Source organism: Uloborus diversus, chromosome 8 (genome assembly GCF_026930045.1).
Source record: "Uloborus diversus isolate 005 chromosome 8, Udiv.v.3.1, whole genome shotgun sequence".
NCBI lineage: Eukaryota > Metazoa > Arthropoda > Arachnida > Araneae > Uloboridae > Uloborus > Uloborus diversus.
Window position 1 is genome coordinate 123,943,484 of NC_072738.1, and position 16,349 is coordinate 123,959,832.

Genomic DNA, 16,349 nt, shown 5'->3' on the forward strand with positions numbered 1-16,349 from the left:
GAAAGAAAATTAAAGCATAATGTAAGCGAAAATATAAGTAACAGGTTTAAGATTTCAGACTACAATAGAATTGTTTTTTGTTCAAAAAAAAAATAATAAATCGTATATTGAAATATATATTCTTCTAATGAGTTTTTGACTCTTTGTACAAATAAATAAAATACTACCTCAATTTGAAGGGTAAAATATATATTTTTTCTTATTTTTGCAAAAAAACAATTAGCTTATCACATTTTTACTACATTCGAAAAGCTACGCTTAAAAAAGAGCATAGTTCAATTTATTTTGTATTTTAACCCTGTTGTTAAATGATGAACACGTGCTGCCATCTAAGTCATAACTATTCAAGCAGCCTGCGGTAACAAATTGTAAAAATTTTCAAGAATAAAAAAAATGTTTCTTCAATATCTTATCTTATATATTATTCCCTTCTCATTTTAAAACTTATCAGGCTGGCTAATGAAGAAAAATAGACTTACGGTCGAAAAATCAAGTTTTCGAAAACGCCCCTTGCTGTTTCAAAACCTTGATGCTGCCTGTAGTTCTTATGCATTTTTTAAAAGCAAAGTTCTAATGCAGTTTTCCATTTTTTACGTCGCTTTCGGCAAAAAAAAAAAGCCTGTGTGTGTGTTCATATTTTAATAAAGCTTAAAAGCACTGGCTTTAGTTGTTCGGCTAAATTGATAAGTTTTTTTCGGTAGAGCGTTCGGCTATAAACTATCTGAATTTCAGGCAAGTTTGGGCTGTCCGAAAGAATCCTTATATATTATTTCAGCAGCCTGTTTTTGGTTTCTACGCCAGATTTTCCTCAATTCTTGATCGATTTCTTTGATTTACGCCTTATTTTGAAGCTTATGGTGCTGGCTACTGACGAAAAATAGACCCACGGTCTAAAAATTGTTTTTTTTCAGCCGAAAAACCTGTTTTAAAGAACCAGAATGAGGTTTTCGGTCAAACTTATAACTTTAATTTGCGCTATGACCGACAGAGCTGCATAGCTTGATTGGCAGAGCGCTCTCTTCGTAACCAAGAGAATGCGTGTTCGGGCCTACGTCAGACAATTTTTTATTTTTTCTTCTTTTTTTTAAAAAACAAATAGCTCATCACATTTTTACTACATTCGAAAAGCTACGCTTAAAAAAGAGCATGGTTCAATTCATTTTGTATTTTAACCGTGCTGTTAAATGATGAACACGTGCTGCCATCTAAGTTATAACGGTTTAAGCAGCCTGCGATAACAAATTGTAAAAATTTTCAAAAATAAAAACATTTTTCTTCAATATCTTATATTATATATTAATCCCCTCTCATTTTAAAACTTATCAGGCTGGCCAATGACGAAAAAAAGACTTACGGTCGAAAATTCAAGTTTTCGAAATCGCCCTTTGCTGTTTCAAAACCTTGATGCAGCCTGTAGTTCTTGTGCATTTTTTAAAGCAAAGTTCTAATGCAGTTTTCCATTTTTTACGTCGCTTTCGGCAAAAAAAAAAAAAAAGCCTGTGTGTGTGTTCATATTTTAATAAAGCTTAACAGCACTGGACTTACTTGTTCGTTTTAATTGATAAGTTTTTTTTCGGTAGAGCGCTCGGCTATAAACTATCTGAACTTCGGGCAAGCTTGGGCTGTCCGACATAATATCAAATTTATATTAGTATTACGCATTACATGTGCTCATAACATACACACCTAATAAAATAAATGCAGTGGGAATGCTACTTGGTGTTTCGACTCCTTTATGCAGGCTACAGTTATCATTCGGATATGTTGATTGTTAATCGAACTGTGTTCTTTGACTACATCCAGACCACTCAACATAATGTAAGCATAAAAAAGTATTAGATTTACCTAAAGAAATCCTTTTTGTGCAGAAAAACATTTTTATTGTATGCTGAAATGTAGATGTTTCTAATAGCAGTGTTCGACTTTTTGTACAAATGAAAAAATACTACGCCCGATTAAAACTACGAGTTTCACTCAGTAAACCTTTAATTTTTTATTCGCGCGAATACGATATAAAGCATTAAAAGTATTATCAACTTCATTAGCAAGAAATTATTTTCTACTCCTCTGATGTCTGCTGAAAAAAAAAAAAAAAACATTTTGTCTACGTTCGAAAAATTACACTTAAGAACGGACTCAGTTCAACTGGTTTTGGTTTTGAATTTTAAGTGTTCGATTAAAAGAGAAACATGTGAAGGCATTTAAGCCGTAACGGTTAAAGCAACCTTCTATGTGAAATAGTTCAATATTCAAAGATAAAAACACTTATTTTCAATCAAATTTATTATTTCTCTAGAATGTTTGTTTCAATCGCTACGTGAGATCTTCGTCATTCTTTAATCAAATTCCATGCTTTGCGAATAATTTTAAATCGTATCATGCTGGTTAATGACAAAACACAGATGCATGATCTTATTATTATTATTTTTTTTGGCAAAAAGTTTTTTTGCTGTTTTTTACTACGCATTCCTTCAATCAATAACTTTCGAAAAGGAAGGCGCAATTGCTAGGTTTGTTGGGGTGTCGGGCTGTTAGTTAGAATGGCGCCAATTCGAATACGTGCCAATAAATATCTCTTTAATGTTTCTTTTTTTCCCGTCAGATGCTGAGATGTGCAGGACTGTATTTGCCACAACCTGTTTTTTCACATGCACAATTATTGCTTTTTCACGAGTCACCACTCAGCCACACTTTTAATGACATTTATGTTTGCATTGAAAATATGTACGATTAAAAGGGGAGCTATGATCAAATTATCACAACGTTGTATTTAACGAGGTTTTGTTACTGATGTCTTTAAATTACATGCCTTCTCTTCAGCGCTTACTTTTTTTTCGGTTCTTCTTCATAATGTTCTTCCTTTGAAATTCTTAAAGAGCGAAATGCCTTATGAAACGATTTGAAGCACAGTGCGGAGTTCCGCACGGGTCGACTAGTTAACATTAACAAAAATCTTCTAAAACTGCGGTTTCTACGGATCGAAATGTTTTTCGAGAGAATGCCTCTCTCTCTCTCGCTTTTACTGCTTCAATTACAAAACATTTCTGGTCTCGAGCCCCTTCAAAACTCTCCTCCTTTCATCAAAGGTTGGCTTACATTACGTTTTCGAAGCTCTGATTTCAAGAAACGGTGCACTAAATTTTAACAAAAAAGTCTACAATCGCGTTTTTAAGACTTCAAAATTTCGATGGGGGGGGGGGCGCATCTCTCCTCTCCCCTTAATATCACCATAGATCGTCTAAAGCTGCATTTTTCAATCTACAATTTTCAAAATTTTCCCGGGGGAGAGCCCCCGGACCCCCCCCCCCCCTTTTCGTGTCACAATCAGAAATAATTCACAATTGGGAATATGTGCTTAAAGTTTGCATTTTGAAAAATTATAGAATGATGACCCCGAGTCTCTGCCTCCCTTAACATTACCATAGATCGTCTAAAGCTGTGTTTTTCAAATAAAAGTCTTAAAAATTCCCGAGGGAGAGCCCCTGGACAGGCTATCCTGGAACTCCTCTCCCCTTCCTCCCAAACTTAAAATATAGTTTCAAACTGCGTTTTTATGTCTTCAAATTGCGAAATAATGCAAGAAGTTAGCCCTCCAACACCCCCTAATTCGGACCCAGATAGCATGCTCACTTGCGGCAAGTTTGACTTTTTCTTGATATTATCTTGTTGTGTCAAACTTGACGTGACTGGTTTTCGGCAGACTTTCAGCAAGTTGGGCGGCACCACCATAAGCTACTCTTGCAAACGCTTGTTTCATGGACACTTGTTTCAATCCGGACACCCAGCGCATGCGCGTTAATATGTAGTCTACGGTTCGGCGCCAAACACGGAGCAGCAAGCGAAGCAGGGAGCCATGATGGATTGACGAAGTAAGCTGCACGTTGAAACAGCAGAGAAAAGGTATTTATCAGTTTAATATTTATTCAAATGCAATTTTCTTTAAATTGTGATTCAGAAGAATGCATTGGTGTTTATATTTTTTTACTATTACGATTCGCGTCAAAGCATTTCTTTGTAGCGTAGCACATGTTTCAAGCTCAATGTTAAGCTTTTTAAACTTGATGTTTATGAATAATTTTGAATATATGCATACAGAATGGCTTAAATACAGTTGGTAACAATTTTTATTTGACAGATTTTATCAAACCGTATGTTTTAATTCGATCGATTGTCAATGTCTTAAAAGGTCAAAATAAACATTCAAACTCTATCTCAAATATACCTTAGTCCTTTTTTTTTTTTTTTTTTTACGTTGTGTTGGCATTGAATCCTTTCTTTAAATTAATAGTTGATTACTTCATGCAAATAAAATGAAAATCATTCCTAAAACAAAATCAAATCAATAAGTATAGTTAATGGGAAACTTTGTTTATCTGCAATTTGCATAACTGATAACTTAACATCTGACCATCTGAGAATGTTCTCTTACATTAAAATTAAGTGGAATGTGATAATATTACAAAGTGACAGTTTGAATTTTTTTGTACTATGGTGATATACTACATAGTCTATTCCTGTCAAGAAAAAAATACCTCTGAAAACCAAAGCATATGATAATACAAGCAATTTTCCAAAATTGATACTCAAATTGTAATGTTTTGTTGTAAGTCGAAAATTATTTTTGGTGTTATTAAATCATAACGTTCTTGTAATTAACGTTTGAAATATTAATTGGGAACTCCACTCCAAATATTCTGTGCAGTATTTATTTAATATTCTGCTCATTTGTATTTTTAATATTTTTCACAATTAGTCAAGTGCATGCATAGCAAAGTGAAATAATTCATTTCGTTTACTTATTCAGTCATTTACCAAATCACTTACGTATTCATCAATTAGCTAATTTTTCCTAAATTTAATAATTCACTCTTTCACTTATTTTCTTATGCATTCTCTCTTTTTTTCACTCATTTATTTTCTTTGTATCAATTAATGAATTAATTTATTTATTAGTTTATTGTTTCCTTATCTTTTCATTTAGTTAATTATTTATTTGATCATTATTTTGTTCGAAAAAATTTCTCACAATCAAATAGAAAATATTTCATTCTTCGCTTTGTCCCATGAAAAAAAAAACGGGATAAACTTCTACTTTTTCTCGAAGGCTAAATTTTACTGCCAATAATAAAAAATGTTTTAACACAAGTTTTATTTTATGTGTAATGTTATTTCTTTATATATTGTAATTTTCATGACAAATTTCCTATTTGTTCATTTTGAAAAAGCTCAGTCATCTTAACCATTTCGCTTTGCCCCACATTCCCCTACTATTTATTTTAACTTTTATTTTATGTTTTATATTGAAACAGTTCTTGAATCAGGTGTAATTTTTTGTCTAATTTATGCTATACGACAAATTCAAATATTTTTAGTATTATAAAATTGAAAAAAAAAAAAAAAAAAAACTGGGTATTTAAAATTTTTTATTCCGACATGTTTTTTTTTTTTTTTTTTTTTTTTACAAACGTTCCCAGCAGGGCATGTTAAAATTTTTAAGAATTTTGTAGCCCTGACCTATTATTGTATATTTAAATTTGTTAAAATTCTACTTTAACTTCTACTCTTGCTAAACTTATTTAAGGTACCGTGGAGTCTCGAAAATCAGATGTAGTTGGGGCTCATGCCTCCTTGGATTACAACGTAGCGAAATATTTCAATTTTCAGATGTTAATGAAAATCATTTCATTCTAACTAAAAATGTAACTAAAAACATTAAGCACCTCAAATAGAGCAGAACTTTTAAGACTCTTTTGTATTTTGAATATTCGGTTTGTCTGCTGAATAGGCAGTGTACTGAATACTTAGTGTATCACTAAAGCGTTAGTTTTGCTTCAATCTATATATTAAATAAAATTCATAATTTTGTTAATTTGTTGTTAATTGTATTCCTCTTTAGTCTTTTCCTGAATACCTGGTAAATTTATCGATTTTACCACCCTGGCAGTGCCGACAAAAGGCTGTGTCAGCTTTGTCGGAAATTAGCCACCCGTTCTTTAAAGGGCTTGGAATCGCAGTAGACAAATTTAACAAGCTAAATGGGGGGACGGGGGCCTGGTGATAAAACCGGTAAGTGGATTGCCTTAGCTCATGGCTGCCCTGCACCCTGGATCAATCGTACCTTTTTTTTAGTAAAAGCTTTTAGACAGAATTACTACGAATATACTATTTGTTCTTCTCATTGAAGAAGTATTTTACATCAAATTAAATGTATGATCTTTTGTGAAATATTGATTATAAGCATTTCAAATGAATGTGTTTTTTTTACCAGACTCCTGTCTTCAATCCCAATTTTCAAAATATTGGTGTATATATCATTCAGTATAAATTTTGCATGAAGTAAAACACAGCCATTATTGTTATCAGGGACCCTCTCAGTTTTATGATAGGAACTTCAAATTTTACTGACTGGTGAAATATGGTTATTCACACTTGGAGGGGGGGAGACTTGTGAACATGGCATGTTTTACATAACATTAATCTTGAAAAAATCTCAAATAATAGCAGTCCCAGTACTCAATCTCTTGGAAAACATTTGGAACAATGAGATATATGTTTCTCTGGTCGAAACTTCTTCATTTGAGCAGCTGTTTTATGTAATTTCATCGTTTTCTTTTACTTGGGAAAATATATTTTAAATTGTTTAGTCAAACTTCATTATTGCAAATCGTTATATTGTTTAAAATGTAATGCATGTCCTGCATTTTTTAATCATGTTCATATGTGTCCCAGGCCTGATTATGTTCTCCCCAAAAAGGCACATATAAGCAATTAAAGACATTTTTAAAAAAAAGTCCATGACACAAAGAAAAGGCTACCTATTAAATCTTGGAGATATTTTGGTGCTGCGAAATTGATAATATTTTTTTTGAAAAAAAAAAATGTAAAAAATTGTTCAATGTGTCCTTTTCCCTACAGCTAATGAAGAGGAATATTTGGGTATTTAAAAACTTGTAATTATATCTCCAGGTTTGTCGAATCATCAGCTAAAATTTGCTGAATATGGGATTTTGACTAATACCTCCCTTCGTGGCATTCTGATTTTTATAAATCTATGTAGTTTTCTCGTGGCAAAACTTCAGTAAGATGCAATGCACATATAATGACATACTTATGTGTTCAGTTTTTAATTGTTTTGATTTTGTTCTTGCTTTTGTAATCAAGTATTAATTCTACTTTTTCCTCCTTTTTTCGAAAATATCCTACTTTTCGACACTGAAAATGTTCTATGAGCTCTAAATTTCATGCCATCTTTCTAGACATGTTTGTTGCACAGCATGATTTACATTTGCACTGATTATTGTTAACTATTTTGAGAAGCTGTTTTAAAGAAATGGTTTAAAATTTAAAAACATTTCTTTGAGATCTCTATACCAAAAAAAAGGGGAAAAACATAACTTTTGTGTTTAACACGAGGCTTGAAATATACCTGTGCAGAATGATTATTCTGATAATTATTGTAGGATTTTTTACCTTTATCGAAACAAAGTTTGCTTGAATAATTTCTTTTTTGCCTGTGGATTGCCAGATGATTTCATATGTTTAATATGGCTTTATTTCGGAATTCAAATTAAATTGAATATATAGCTTAACTGTAACTTAGTTTAGCTTCTAGCAATAACTTGTTTTTATTATTCAAAATATTAGTTCCATTAATAATATTTGTCTCCAATTTTAAAACTAGTTATATTTCCATAAAATAATTTTAGTCGACAATTTCAAAATAGTATTCTTGTTTGTTGACTTTACTTTGAGCTCTGGTTAAATGTATTAGCAAATATAGCATGTCCTGTTGTTTATTCTTATGTTTTTTTTTTATAGCTGCTTGTCAAAGGGTGTATAAGGATATATGGCAGCTGGCATCAAGAAATAATGTGAGTTTTTGAGTACAACATTTTTATTTTTATTAATAAACTTCATACATAGGATTTTTTAAAGCTGGGTTGTCAGGTTTTTGACTAGTAACAGTCTTTCACAGTGTAAACTTGCACCTCTAGTCAAAAATGTTTACCATATCTTAGTAACCGCAACCAATCATATTTCCCAAGTTTTATTGAATGGCTTTATATAAAGTATTCAGCAGCAGAATAATTACTTCCCCTCTTATTTGCTTTCAAGGTAAATATTCATTTTCAATTTACTTTTAGGGGTCAAATAGGTGTGCATAGATAATACTTAAATGTAATTAATGTTTGGCAAAAAACACTTAGAGGTAAAAATGATTGTTTTTTTTAAATAAGTGCATTAATTATAAATACTTTTATGTTAATTGGACTGACTAGATAGTAAATAATTGCAAATAACATTAAAAAAGAATATCATGCACTTGTATATGAGGTTAGCTCTTTTTGAAAATCTTATATATACATCCCATTTACAATGTAAGCTATATTAATGCATTTCGGCTATGTCAAATATATATGCCAGCTTGAATTTTTAAAGAAAAGGGGGGAAAACACAAAAATTTTTGAGTATGCATTGAAAATCAGATTTTAAACTTGTCATTTCATTTTACTTCCTATCAAGTTTAGACCAACCAATTACCCATTTAAAATTTCAGCAGGATTTATGACAGCTATTGCAAGGTTTTAATTTGTATGTTATTTCAGTAAGCTTTTGTTCGCAAGCAAATTTGAACGATTGGAGTTTTTTAGTTTAAACCGGTATTGTATTTCTGTCATGTTTACAAACCTAAGCTTGTTTGGAAGTAATAAATCCTACAATTTGTGTGGGGGAATGCTACAAGTAGGTGTTGACAAGTCAGGATTTTTGCTTTGAGGAAAACTCACCAAATTAATTTTTTTTATTATTTATGGGGAATGTGAAGGCTATATTATGCTATTAAACTATCATTTCTAAATTTTACTTAAAACTAAGTATGTCTTCTTTCAATCAAAGATTTTCAACAAACGTGAAATATTCAGTACTAGTGGTACCTGCACAGCTTTGCCCGTAATAGAAAAATTAAGATCTTTTGGTTCGCCTGTATATTTACAAATAATATATGGTGAATTTTCTCGCCAGTTGTACCCATGTTACGGTTTTACGTTATGATAATTTCGTATCTCACCAATGGGCTTGTGCCCATGTTACGGTTCCATGTTATGATAATTTCGTAATTTACTCGTTTATCTTACGAAAATTTTGTTCTAGAAATTGGAATAGAAAAAGAACCACATCGAATTTTCGAAAAATCGCTTCGAGGTGCACATCCCCATGCTACAAACTAACTTTGCCAAATTTCATGAAAATCGGCCGAACGGTCTAGGCGCTATGCCCGTCACAGAGATCCTGGCAGGCAGAGGAACTTTCAGCTTTATTATTAGTAAAGATTTTTTAAGTTTGCAGATACAGTGAAACCTGTGTAAGTTGACCACCTGCGGTGCACTACTTTAATGGTCAACTTACAGAGTTTGATTTATATGATAAGGGCTAATTCTGTGCGTGAAAAAAGCGGTCAACTTAAGACAGGTGGTAAACTTACAAGGGTGGTCAACTTCACAGGTTTTACTGTACCTACTTTTAGTTATTCTCTTAGGTGTTTTGTTAGGTACTTGGTGCTTGGTTAGGTTCTTTCATACATAATTTTCATCATGCTCACCAGCAATTCCATCAATGTTGAACTTAATTTTTATTATTATTTTCATACTTTAGCTGAATTAAATTTTGAACTTCCATATGAGACAGTGAGATTGCATAACTCCATAGCTCTGCAAAAAAAGTTATTTTGCTCCGCATTTCACAGTCGAGGGTTCAAAAGCATGAGGCATGACATAGCGCTTAAAACTGCCTTATTAAGTAAAAAATAATTATTTTTATGCTAGTGTTTAAAATGATTATTGTAGCTCAAAAATAATTTTAGATAAGTGTTTTTGAGATTTAAAGTTAGTTTTTTGTTGAATTTTATGCAAAATACCGAGCTGCTCCTCAAATTCACCACAGATCAGGGTTGAGTTTTGGACTGTCTAAAACTGGTTTCGGACAGAACAGGCGGTTTTTACCGTCCAAAAATACACTAATCTGTCAAAGTATGCTAAAGCTAAAAGTGTAATCAAATCAACTCATATTTACTGCAATATTAATCATGCATAAATAATAATAAGTTTTAATTAATGAGTATTTGTATTTTCTCTGAAAGGTTCATTAATAAATATTTTACTTAAACAAATTGCCCATAACTCTATTATGCAAAAACTTTCTTAGTAACAGTTGGTAGAGTTATGAAAAGAAATTCACTGCACTACCAAGACAACTAGTTTCAGTTCCATTTATAACTCAGAAAAAAGTTATTAAATGTAATTTTTTGGTGGAAAAAAAAGAATATTTTTTTAATGGTTTTTGCGTTCAAGTTTTACATGATATTTTAACATTTTTTTTACGATAGATTAAAGAATATTAAATTGATTAAATACATTCACTAAAATTTTAAAACTTGTGCATTTTTTTTTAAATTTGTATTTTAATATAATATACATTCTGTAACTATTTATTGCATTTCAGTCAATTATTGAACTATATTTTGAACACTTTCTTTTACACACGTGCATAAATGCCAAAAAGTTTGGTTACTATTATGAAACAAAAAAAAGTGTACAATTTGGAATGTTTAATGATGAATTCAACTTCTATGTAACTAGATTAGAATTAGCTGTATCATTCAGTTACATATATTTTTCTACTTGAATGTTCACCATTGAATGAATATTCAATATAAAACATAACTTTGATGCATTTTGTTCTGTTTTTGATATTTTCTCACAAAATAGTTTCTCAAAAAATGTAGTTTTGGAAAGGACGGTAAAAACCGTGGCTTTTGCTGTTGTGTCTAAAATCTTGCCAACCCTGCTACAGATGCTTGTCAAATTGTTTCTCCAAGGTTGGCAATCCTAACCCTGGAAGGTGCTGCTGTACAGCATGACTTTAAAAGAAATCAATGTTAGTCCACTTAGGACGTTATCTTTAAAGTCATTTTATTCAAAACTTGCATATGTCCACTTACATCCCTTCGCTTCTCACTGCTTCATATGATGTACTTTTAAAAGAAGCTTCGCACTGTTTATATTTGCTATCATCTGAAAAATTATATTTTGGTACTGGGATTTTAAACTATTCATAATAGCTGAGGCTTGTTCATTCTATTGAAGGCTTAATCTGCTTTGCGCCCAGAGTTTGGGGATCTGTAAATCAGTTCCTGATCTTGTAAAAATGATCGCTTATGTTAATGCCACAGGACCATAATGTTTTAACGGGTCTAGTTTGCATTTCAGTGCTATCGATTATTTTTGCATTAAATAGTTTTGAAAATACAAGGCTAATTTTTCTTTTAAAACATGTTTCAAAAGTGAAAACGTCTCCAAAAGTAATAAAACTTACCAGCAAAGATTCTTCTTCATTTTTAATAGAAGTAAAAAACAGAAATTGTGTGGTAACAAAAGCTCTCCATTGAAAAAAGATTTGAAAATAAATGCAAATATAGCATTAAAAATATATTTCTCTTTAAGTTAACATTAGCAATTGGTGGTTTTCAAGTAGCCCCTTTAATGCGAGTAGGGTTCATAACTGGGGAACTATAGTTTATGCCTGTCTTTAATACTACTGTTAGCAGAATTCTTTAATGAAAGTAAAACTTACAATTTTTCTACAATGCTTTTTTTTTTATTTTAGGACACAAAGACATGAAGAAAAGTGTGAAGAATCGATGTATTATAATATTCTGTAAATACTGTTGGACAATTTGTTTGTAATTATTGTTAATAAACAGTCTGTATTGATTTATTATAACTGTCTTTTTAAATTTATTTTGTGTTTGCTGAGAATAGAGTTACTACAAAACTGAAAAGTCTCCCTAGAGTAAAAGTTTATTTAATTGATGCTTGTGCCATATTTGTATATCATAGAAAAAAAAAACGTCCAAAAAATAATTTACTAGTAATTTATTCTCCATATAATTTAGTTTGAATTGTACATTTTAACAAGTATATTTTATTAAAATAATATCAAAAATTAACATTTCTGGAGAAGTCTACTGTATCAATTCAATGTTATTCGGTGCAACTTGTACAATTTGACCTATACCTAACTTCCTGTGCTCAAATTTGTTAGAAGGTCGCTATGAGACCGTGAACTAAATGCCAATTCAATATCCAAAAACAAACAAATTAATTTATTTAATAATAATATAATGTTACGTTGAATTTGGGATTTGTTTTGTGTTCATCTGCTTGATAATGAACTGTTCTTCATAAAATTAGATGAATGTATGATCACAGATTAGCAAACTTTTTACCCCTGAATCAGATCCTACATAGTAAATAATAAAGTTAAAAAAAAGTCTTCAAATTTACTTGCAAATTGGGTTTAAATTTACATTCACCTGTATATAATTAACATTGTATTTACAGCATTCGATGAATACATGAGAATTTTTGTTAAAGAAAAATGAAATGCCCTATTAAAATTTTAATTGGTAAATAAAGCTAGTACAGTGAAACCTGTATAAGTTGACCACCTGCGGTGCATTACTTTAGTTGTCAACTTACAAAGGTAGATTTATATGATAAGGGCCAATTCCGTGCCTGAAAAAAGCGTTCAACTTAGACAGGTGGTCAACTTCACAGGTTTTACTGTATTACATTGTGTAAATTGGGATATAAAATTTTGAAAAGGTTTTAATCCTTTGTTAAAAAACAAGTGAGAATTTGTTTAGAGAAAAACTTTTTATAAAATTAGCAATAGTTTAGCTTTGCGTTATAATTTCTGCAAATTTTCTGAAAACATAAAAGTTTTGTTGTATCAAATTTTCATGAATCAGATCAAAGGTACTGTAAACTTATTGCAAACTATTAAAAACTTCTCTTGGATGCATAACATAAATATTCGTTGTTTAATTTAATTATATTTTTATAGGTGTAAAATATTTTTCTACAGTTATTGCTAAAACTAAAATAATTGTTTGCTAGAAACACTACTAATTTTGAGACCTGATTTTTTTCAAAGGAGTGTAGTATTATAAATTCAAATTTTTAATACAATAAAGATTGTTCGATTACAAATATTTCTGCAATGAATGCAATAAAAGTATGTTCTAGTTTGCAGTGGGTTCACAATACTTTTTGTTAAAAAAATGGCTACTTATTCACTAATTTGTGGAAAATTTGGTACAACAAACTTTTCTATTAGTTTGCAGAATTTGATGCACCTAAGCAAATTTGCAATGAACCTGCAACAATTTGATATGACTTACAGGACAAACTTGCTGCAAGTTCAGTTCGTGGGGACTACAAGGCTTGCATCAGACTTGCAGACTTGTCGCATCCATTTTGATGCAAGTTTGCAGAATTGCAAAGCAAGTTTGCTGCAAGCAAAAGAATGCTATGCAAATTTGATATGAACTGGTAGCAAATTTGATATGACAAAGCTCAGTTTGAAGCAAACTTGTCACAGCAAAGCTTCACTTGCTTTGAACTTGCAGCAAGTTTGATACCACAAAAATGACTTTCCTACTGGTTTGCAACGAACTTGCAGCAAACTTGATAAGACTTGCAGGACAAACTTGCTGCAAGTTCACTTCGTGGGGAAAGCAAGGCTTGCATAAGCTTGCATCTCGTTTGCATCTGACTTGCAGACTTGTCTCATCCAATTTGATGCAAGTTTGCAGAATTGCAAAGCAAATTTGTTGCAAGTTTGCTGCAAGCAAAAAATGCTATCTGGGGATTGAATATTATCCTTACGATTATTTATATTACTAGTCTAGTAATATGACTATCCCTGCTAAACCAGGAGCCAAATCTTCTCTCTCTCTCTCTGCACATTCGAACATTCATTTGAAAAAAAATTAAGGGGCTGCCAAAAGCGTCCCCCAGTTTTTTGAAATAGCGACGGCCCTGGTACTCTTCCCAAAATTTAATGACCGTGTTTCTTTTTCAATGAAAGGAGCATCACAGACGGCATGGAGTTGGTGTCCTTTTCAAAGCTGGATCAGAAGATTTGATTTCTTTTCAATATCTCATAAATTTTCTGGAAGTAGCACAATTCTGCATTATGAATACGTGTGAAGGTGATGAGAGAGAGGGAGGTCAAAAATGTTTTATTGTTTGTAATAATTCTGACCAGAATGCTCTAGTCTTTCATTAATTCATTTGCACCTTGACAATCGTTAAGAACTAGTTTTGAAGTCCCTCCAATCGACAATTAATATATTTTCTTCATTAACTAGCTTAAGCTTATGAAGAATTTTTCTCTTATTTCACTTTACTCCCATCTTCTCTACCATTTTTAAACTGATTGTTTCAATTTATCATTAGATGATTTTTATTAAAACTTTCAGTGATATTGGTTTTCGCTGATGGAAGTGGAACAGTCTGTTCTTAAGGTGTCTAAATTATTTTTCGTAAATCATATTTACTTTCTTCCATATCTGATATATATAGAAGGATATTTGATTCGTTAAAATTCTCGAGTTATGATTTTCGATGTGTGCAGAATAGCTGAACCCATTTTTGAGGATTTCCCAAAAATATTTGTCATGGTATGTGAGATCCATCTTTTTTGGCTATGCGACTTCAATTTTGGAAAACTTCCAGGAGAGCGCCCCCACTGAAACGCCAGAATTACACCCTCTCTATCATCAAGAGTCATCTAAAACTGTGTTTCTAGTAATGCAATTCTGAAAAATTTATAGGAGAGAGTCCTTAATTCCCCCTTCTTCCCTTAACACAATCAAAGACAAGCCTAGAATTGCGTTCTTGGAATATCAATTTCAAAAAATTGCAGGGGGAATGGCACCGAAATTCACCGTCCACTAACATTATCAAGATATATCAAAACTGCTACAAGTTTGGAAATTTAAGTGGAGCACCCCTCTCCTTCCTCCCCACTCTCGCCAACATTATTAAAAAGACATCTTAAATTTGGTTTTTAGGGCTTCAATATCGAGAAAATTCCGGGAGAGTATCCGAAAACTCTTTTTCTTAACGTCACAAAGGTCGGCTACAATTGCGATTTTAGAACTTCAATTTCAGAAAACTGCTTGCCCCCCAACCATAGATAACGTTTTTAGGACTTTAATTTTGAAAATTTTCTAGGGGCGAGCCCTAGGATCTGGTGTAGCAAAATTCAGGGGTAGCAAAAACTTGTTTACTCAAGGTCCACGTTTTAAAATTACGGAAGGCAGGGCGGGTCAACAATCCAACAACATTTCAACCCCCCCCCTTTCCCGTGAGTTTGACTGGAAATTAACACTCTAAAAACAGTTATGTTTAACGCAATTCGAAAGCGAAAAATTTTTTTGGGGGGGATGGGCACCCCTGGCCGCGCCTGCAGAGGACGGTGGGCAGTGGTGCTGCAGAGGCCCCTGCCCCAAGCTGAAAAAGGAACCACAACGCCAAGGACGGTCAAGTGAGAACAATAAGCAATCGTGATTGCTCAATAAAAACTAACCTGGAAACACTTTTTTGAAAAATGTTGCTTGCACTCGCAAAAAAAATTTTTTTAAACTTTTTTTTTTATGACTAAGTGCTATGATCTAGAAGACATTTCCACGAATCCCAAATATGTGCAAAACCAATCACTGTGATGAAATTTAACATGATCTGTGCAAAAAAGTTTGAAAACTTGATCCACATTTCAGTTTTAGGGGGGTGACCCACTTACCCCAGTGATCCACTTTCCCCGACCAACCCTAATACAAATTAAATTTTATGGAAGGTTGATGTAATTTTTTAAAATTAAGTATATTTTAGAAACGAATGCGAAGGGGGACACGCCAAAGCAGCGACTTCCTGGTTCAGAAAGTTTTGTAGAAGAAATAAATGAGTTTTAATAAGAATGGAATAACATCAGAAAAGTTATTTCTAACTATGAAAAGAAAAAAAAAATTCTATGTCAAATAATCCTTGTGTTCGCTCCTAAACATAATATTGTTAGGATTTTGGAGAATCACCCAACTGTGAACGTATTTTGTAAAACCACGTGACAGCAGGAAAATGTTAAAATATTTGTCTCAAGATGGAATATTGGTTATCTAATGCATATGTGGAAAAGCTGTTTCTTGATTAAAGTGTATCTAAAATATTCTAGAACAACTCTTGAAAGTATTTGTTTATTTTTTCCCAATATAAGTTATGTTATCTGAGAAAAAGATACAAATGTATCTAAGCCTTAAAATTCCGAAACAGCTGTTGCAAGTAAGAAGAAGAGCAAGTTGGCCGGTAAGTAACGAACTATGCGCATGCGCACCGTTTTACAATGTGCGTTTCGTTTATCGTCTGCACAAGAAACGTGATCGTTGTTCGATGATAAAGTTGTGTTTGCTGCGTTCGGATGGATGAGGGAGCTATGTTGGAAACGAGAGG

At 32.2% G+C, this 16,349-nt stretch overlaps 1 long non-coding RNA gene across 1 annotated transcript; it reads left to right on the forward strand.

Moving 5' to 3' along the window:
- Positions 1-3,838: 3,838 nt before the first annotated feature.
- Positions 3,839-11,768, forward strand: LOC129227500 (uncharacterized). The gene is made up of 3 exons (XR_008580842.1): positions 3,839-3,900; positions 7,819-7,871; positions 11,662-11,768. It is a non-coding gene; the product is annotated as an uncharacterized LOC129227500 (long non-coding RNA).
- Positions 11,769-16,349: the final 4,581 nt, after the last annotated feature.